Source organism: Erigeron canadensis, chromosome 7 (assembly GCF_010389155.1).
Source record: "Erigeron canadensis isolate Cc75 chromosome 7, C_canadensis_v1, whole genome shotgun sequence".
Taxonomy (NCBI): Eukaryota; Viridiplantae; Streptophyta; class Magnoliopsida; order Asterales; family Asteraceae; genus Erigeron; species Erigeron canadensis.
The window spans coordinates 14,023,926-14,031,123 of NC_057767.1; positions in this window are offsets into that span (position 1 = coordinate 14,023,926).

Genomic DNA, 7,198 nt, shown 5'->3' on the forward strand with positions numbered 1-7,198 from the left:
GAGGCCAAGACATAATACGATGCCGAATTTAAAATACAAGGTCGATACACAATTACGGGGTCGTTACACAAATACGAGGTCGTATTACAAATACGATGTCGATACAAAATTACAAGGTCGTATTTTCATGTTAAAAATTTTAATTTGACTAAAATCTTTCGTAGTCAAATCATGGGTGTTACAGTGTCCCCTACTTAAAGAAATTTCGTCCCGAAATTCAAATTACGCATTATGTTTCAAGTTCTAGTCACACACCGAGATTCCAAGCGTCAAGCTACACACTAAGTTTCAAGTCTCAAGTATACTCATTAATCCCTAAATATCAAGTCATACATTAGTTCCAAGCATCAGGTCACACATTAAGTGTCAAATCACATATTAAGTTTCAAGCATCAAGTTATGCATTAAGCATCAATCACATATTAAGTTTTAAGCATCAAGTTACGCATTAAGCATCAATCACATATTAAGTTTCAAGTTTACTTACTAAGCTTCATGTATCCAATTAGGCGAACAAATGTGGATACTTAAGCTTCATTTGGTCTTCTCGTTTCCAAGTAAACTCTCGGCCTCTATGGGAGTTCCAACGAACTTTCACAATAGTATACTTATGTCTTTTGAGCTTTTTGACCTCCCGTTCCATAATCTTAACAAGTTCTTCTTTGAAACTTAGGTTGTCGTGTACACGTATTTCGTTCAAAGGAACATATGTCGTCTCATCAGCTAAACACTTTTTAAGGTTTGACACGTGGAACACATCGTGTATATTACTAAGCTCTTAGGGGAGTCTCAAACGGTAGGCAACAACACCAACTCTCTCTGTAATCTCAAACGGTCCAATAAATCTTGGTGCTAGTTTCCCTCTCTTGACGAATCTAACTACACCCTTCCAAGGCGACACCTTAAGCATCATTCGATCACCAACCTGAAACTCTAAAGGTTTCCTTCGGTTGTTAGCATATTTCTTTTGTCTCTCTCTAGCCTTTATAAGGTTTTCCTTGATTTGTTTAACCCTTTCGGTAGTTTCCAGGATTATTTCTGGCCCTATCAACTACATGTCTCCCACTTCGTGTCACGCAAGTGGAGATCGACACTTTCTTCCATATAAAACCCCAAAAGGTGGACATCTAATACTAGAATGGTAACTATTGTTATATGAGAACTTTACTAGTGGTAGGTGAGTATCCCAACTACCGCCAAAATCGATGACACAAGCTCTCAACATGTCCGCTAGAGTTTGAATCGTCAGCTCACTCTGTCCGCCTGTCTGGGGATGATAGGCTGTGCTCATATCTATTCGCGTCCCTAAAGCTTTTTGCATTGATTTCCATAATCCTGACGTAAATCGGCTATCTCGGTCACATATGATCGATACTAGGACGCCATGCTTAGCTACAATCTCTTTTAGGTATAATTGCGCATACTGCTCCATCGTATAATCTTCTCGGATGGGTATAAAATGAGTTGACTTGGTCAGTCGATCTACTACAACCCATATGGCATCCTTACCACTACTAGTTCTAGGTAACTTGGTGACAAAGTCCATGGTAATACTTTCCCACTTTCATTCGGGAATCTCTGGTTGTCTTGACAATCCTCCTGGTTTTTTGTGTTCTGCTTTAACCTTGAGACACGTTAAACACTTGCTCACATAAATCGCCACATCGTTTTTCATCCCTGGCCACCAAAATAGGTCTCGCAAGTCTTGATACATCTTATCTATCCCTGGATGAATAGAATATCTCGTTTTATGCGCTTCATCCATTATTAGCTTTCTTAATCCACCATACATAGGTATCCACAATCGGTCACAAAAATACCGCCCTTCATCTTCTCTTTGATCGAATTGTTCTGCCATACCTCCCAACCCTTCTCTACCAATATTTTCTTTCTTTATAGCTTCTACTTGTGCCCTAATCACTCTATGCTTTAGACTGTTGTGTACGGTAATGCTCATAGCTCTAATTCGTCTTGGCCTTACTCTTTCATTCCTACTCAAGGCATCAGCTACCACGTTTGCCTTCCCTGGATGATAACGGATTTCGCAGTCATAATCGCTAAACAACTCTAACCACCGTCTCTGACGCATATTATGATCTTTCTGATTAAAAATATGTTGAAGGCTATTATGATCTGTGTATATCACACTCTTCCTCCCATATAGGTAATGTCTCCAACACTTCAGCGCAAAAACGATAGCTCCGAACTCCAAATCATGAGTCGTGTAATTCTTCTCGTGGAGCTTTAGCTGTCGAGATGCATATGCAATAACCTTTCCCCGCTGCATCAATACACATCCTAGGCCTTGTCCCGATGCGTCACAATAAACGATAAAGTCATCAGATCTGTCAAGAAGACCTAAGATCGGCGCATTACATAACTTCTCCTTCAGTAGTCTGAAAGCTTCTTCTTGTTTCTCGCCCCAATCAAAACTTCTATCCTTATGTGTCAACAACGTTAGGGGTTGTGAGATCTTTGAGAAGTTTTTGATGAATCGTCGGTTGTAGCCAGCTAACCCAAGGAACTGTCTAATCTCTGTTGGTGTCTCCGGCCTTTTCTAACTCTCCACCGCTTCTATCTTGCTGGGATCAACCTCTATTCCATCTTTGTTCACTACATGACCCAAAAACTTCACCTCTTCCAACCAAAATTCACATTGTGAAAACTTTTCGTACAACTTTTCAGTTCTCAAACGCTCTAATGCTTGCCTCAGATGTACTTCGTGCTCTTTCTTGGTCTTTGAGTAGATAAGGATGTCATCGATAAATACAACTTTTCAGTTCTCAGAAGCTCTAATGCTTACATACGCCGTTCATGAGATCCATGAAAAGAGCAGGCGCATTCGTCAATCCAAATGGCATCACTAAAAACTCAAAGTGCCGATATCTCGTTCTAAAATCTGTCTTTGGAATGTCCTCTTCACGTACTCTCAGCTAATGGTAACCCGAACGAAGATCAATATTTGAGAAGTACTTAGCGCCTTGCAACTAATCGAATAGCTCGTCAATGCGCGACAATGGATATCGATTCTTGGTCGTTAGCTTGTTCAACTCGCGATAATCAATGCACATGCGAGAGGACCCGTCCTTCTTTTTAACAAATAATATCGGTGCGCCCTAAAGCGAAGAACTCGATCGGATGAATCCTTTATCTTGTAATTCTTGCAATTGTGTCACAAGGAGCCAAACGCTACGGTGTCTTAGCTACTGGCATAGCGTTAGGTACAAGATCAATGTGAAACTCAACTTGTCTAAATGGGGGTAATCCCACCACATCATCGAGAAAAACATCGGAGAAGTCACACACGATAGGAATATCAGCTAACTTGACTACTTTTTCAGTAGCACTCATAAGATGTCGGTCGATGGTTTCGGTTCGCTCACCATGAATCTCTAGTACATGCCCATCACTCATAGGTATTCTAAAAATTTTTGCGCAACAAACAATAGATGCATCAACACGAGAAAACCAATCCATCCCAACAATAACGTCAAAGCTACCCATTCCAAACAGAATCAAGTCAATGTAAAACGAATAGCCCTCAAGAGTAAGAATACATTTAGGTACTACACGGTCAAATCTAGCTAGTTGACCACTAGCTACCTTTATCTCATAATAAGTATGCAAGTAACATGTTGGCACATTTAAGTTACACAAAAAGTTAGTAGACATGAAACTATAGTCGGCTCTAGAATCGAATAACACAGTAGCATCATGATCATTTAGAAGAAATGTACCAGTAACAACGTTAGGATCATTGGCAACTTCCACAACATTTAAGGCAAAGACCTGACCTCTGGCTTGTTGTCATTGGTTTGCTCTTGGTGGAGGTCGACCAACAATCTGAAGCGGGTTAGGATTCGCTGCTGTTGGGGCTGGTTGACGGTTAATTCAAGCACATAGATTACAGTAGTAATCAGTGCTTCCACACTCATAACAAGCCCCTCGGTTACCTTGAGGGTTTCTGACATTAGGTGGGATGGCATTCAACGTTACAACATTAAGTGGCGCTGCTTGAACTCATGGTGCTCTACAATCTCTTGCAAGATGGCCAAACCTTTGACAATTAAAACAAGTTTTACATGGCGAAGTCGCTAGATGGTGCAAATTACACTTTCCACATAGAGGGTGCTGGCCAACATAACCCTTCTGGCCCATCTCAGTCACTGCATACACTCTTCCCACTCTGGCTCTTTTGTCTCCTTTGAATTCCCTCCTCTTACTCGTCTCCACCAACTCCCTTCTCTTGCTTCCTCGCCTACTTAGAATACCACTTCTTACTAGTTCTTCAGTCAGACTTTCTGCCTTGCTCACAACATCTTGAATGGTGGTAGGTCCAGCAGTTACCACGTGCACACGAACATGTGGTTCTAACCCAACAATATACTTCTCAATCCATTTTGGCTCAAGATCCACCAGGTGGGGAATCAATCTAGATAGCTCATAGAATCTACTAGTGTAGCCAGCATGGTCTGCTCCAACCATCGTAAGCTGAAGGAACTCAGTCTGCAATTTCTGCAATTCGTGGATAGGGCAAAACTATGCTTGCATTAGATCCTTGAACTCTCTCCAAGGCATAGCCAAGGCTACATCTCTTCTTCCTTAGACATGTACCTCATTGTTCCACCATGACAAAACATCAGACACAAAACATCCAGCAACATAAGTAATTCTCTGGTCATAAGTTCAGTGACTCATAGCAATAAAAGTCTCCATCTTCTCCATCCATTGGAAATAAGCAGTTGCTCCACCCTTCCCATCAACCTCTATAGCTTTGCAGTTGAGGAAATCCTTGAAAGTACATCCTTGACGGTATCTCGTGTTGCCATTCTCCCTAACAATCGCTTCGCGCTTAGCAACAACAACGACCTCATCTCTAACTTGATCTGCCTCTTGAACCACTACTTATTGTCTTTTCACTTCAGCGTCATTTTTGGCTTGTTGTTCTCCATTTTCAGTGTTAATTTCCAGTACGGCTGCCACTTGAGCTGCAAGAGTCGGCATCAGTGTCGTAAGCTGCTCAGCTAAAGTTTCATTCGGCTCTTGAACCTCCACATGTTCTCCACGACCACCTCGGCCACCATGGCCTCTATGACCACTTCTACCACCAAGAGCACCACGACCGCCACCTCGGCCACCGTGGCCTTCTTGAGTTCCGGCGTTAGCATTTGCTCTAGTTTGCACCATTTTTCCTATATTAGGAAAACACGTTATCGGCGTTAGATCAAGAAAATAGTCGTTCGTGACATCATTTACACACTCTCAAACACACTCGTGTTAGCTTTTTACAATTCTAGACATTTATGATTCATAACTTCACGCAAACTCAAGAATTTAAGTATCACAATTTCATGTTAAACAATATCATCAATGCCAGTCATGCAGTACAAGGTAATATCACAATTAAACATTCATTAATCGCAACAAACGGGCAAGTCGAATCTGACCTCTACATCCAACCCACTATTCATGTATGTATACAGGGTGTACCAGCGGCTAACCCTCCACATGTCCAGTAAATTAGATGCATCGATCAAATTTCAACAGGTAAAATGCGGTCCGAATCTAACACCTACATCCGTTGCACAAGTGGTGTATTTATACAGGGTATACCAGCGGCTAACCCTCCACACCCCTGGTATATCTAATGCAAGGTCGGATCACAGTACTAGTATGCTCTCTAGGTATTGGCAAGGTATGTATACAAGGTGTACCAGCGGCCAACCCTCCACCCTACCAACACCCATTAAGCAGCCCAGGGTTGCTACCACACCTTAACCATCAGGGCGTGATCAATTTTGCTAACAACTCCATAAGCACATATACCACACGCGAAAAGTTGATTAGGCTTTTCTGTGATGATATATCGCCATACTTTATCGCTAACAATGCTTCATTTCACTGGGGACATAAGAATAATAATAACCAACAATCTCCAACATCTCCTCCTCAAGTTCAAGTAACAATTTCGACCGACACAAGCACACCTACGAACTCCAACATATAGCAAAACATTCCTTGATTCCTAAATGGCTAAGTAGCATGGTACTAAATGCACAAGATCATACATCTTAATCTATATGAATCATCAAATCATACGTCACATAAGGTTTACTCGAACAAGATGCACACATAATTCTTATTATACATGCTACGTGAGGTTCTTAGGTTAGAGAAAAAGCGATACGTCTTTCTTGACCTATGGTATAACAAGTTTTAGTTGAAGGCAGAAGTGGTAGAGGTGTCTAACTAGTCTTTGTTTGTTGTCATGGGTGTTGTTTGAAAATACTACGTTGGCTCTCAGTAAAGGAAAAGAACCAACTATCATTTTGATAACTGGTTCTTTGACTGCTAGACTAGATCTATATTCTATTATAGCTAGGTAGTTACTTGTAAAACTTCGAACATACCACGGTTTGACGCCCTATTTAAATAACTAAAAAGAAAAAATCAATATTGATAGGGAAAATATCCATATTCTTTTCTCGAACCCTTCATAAAAATGAAAATTCAAAAATGTCAATTGTTTGCAATAGAATATTCGGTATTCTTAGTGCTCTTATGGATAAAAAACCTGTTTCCAGTCTTACTCATCAATTTTCAATATTTCCATTAGTTGCTTTATTACCAGTATACCAGTATCCATCCATGTCAGAAGGATTCAACCTCAAAGACTTTTTTTCTCTGTTAAGAAAGAATGAAGAAGCAGAATCTACACCTCAAGTTGAAACATTAGCGCAAACATCTTTGCCTATAGGTGATTCTAATATGGAACAACCTCAAAAGATTGTGGAGATGGCATACCGCATTTTCCCTAATCAAACTTCATTCATTAATTCGATTTTCTGTCATACGAATAAAAAAATTAAGAGACTATGATAGTTATGCGAGGGTATGGGTATCTATATTGATGCAATCACTTTTTATTAGGGGGTGTATGATAGAGTTATAATCTTAATTAGTGTGGGTGTAAGTTGTATAGTTTGGTCTATCTTTGTACCAGGGACAGTTGATTATGCACCACCAATGGAAGCCTTTCCACGGTTTGAATCTTATGAGTCGTTCTTTAACGCCAGTACTGAAAATAAGATGTTTAATAAAGCTTGTTTCGTTGAACGTACTGATATCACGAACAATGTTCTATATAACCTAGATAATGAGTATCCATTCAATAGAACGAATAAAAGTAGAATAGCCG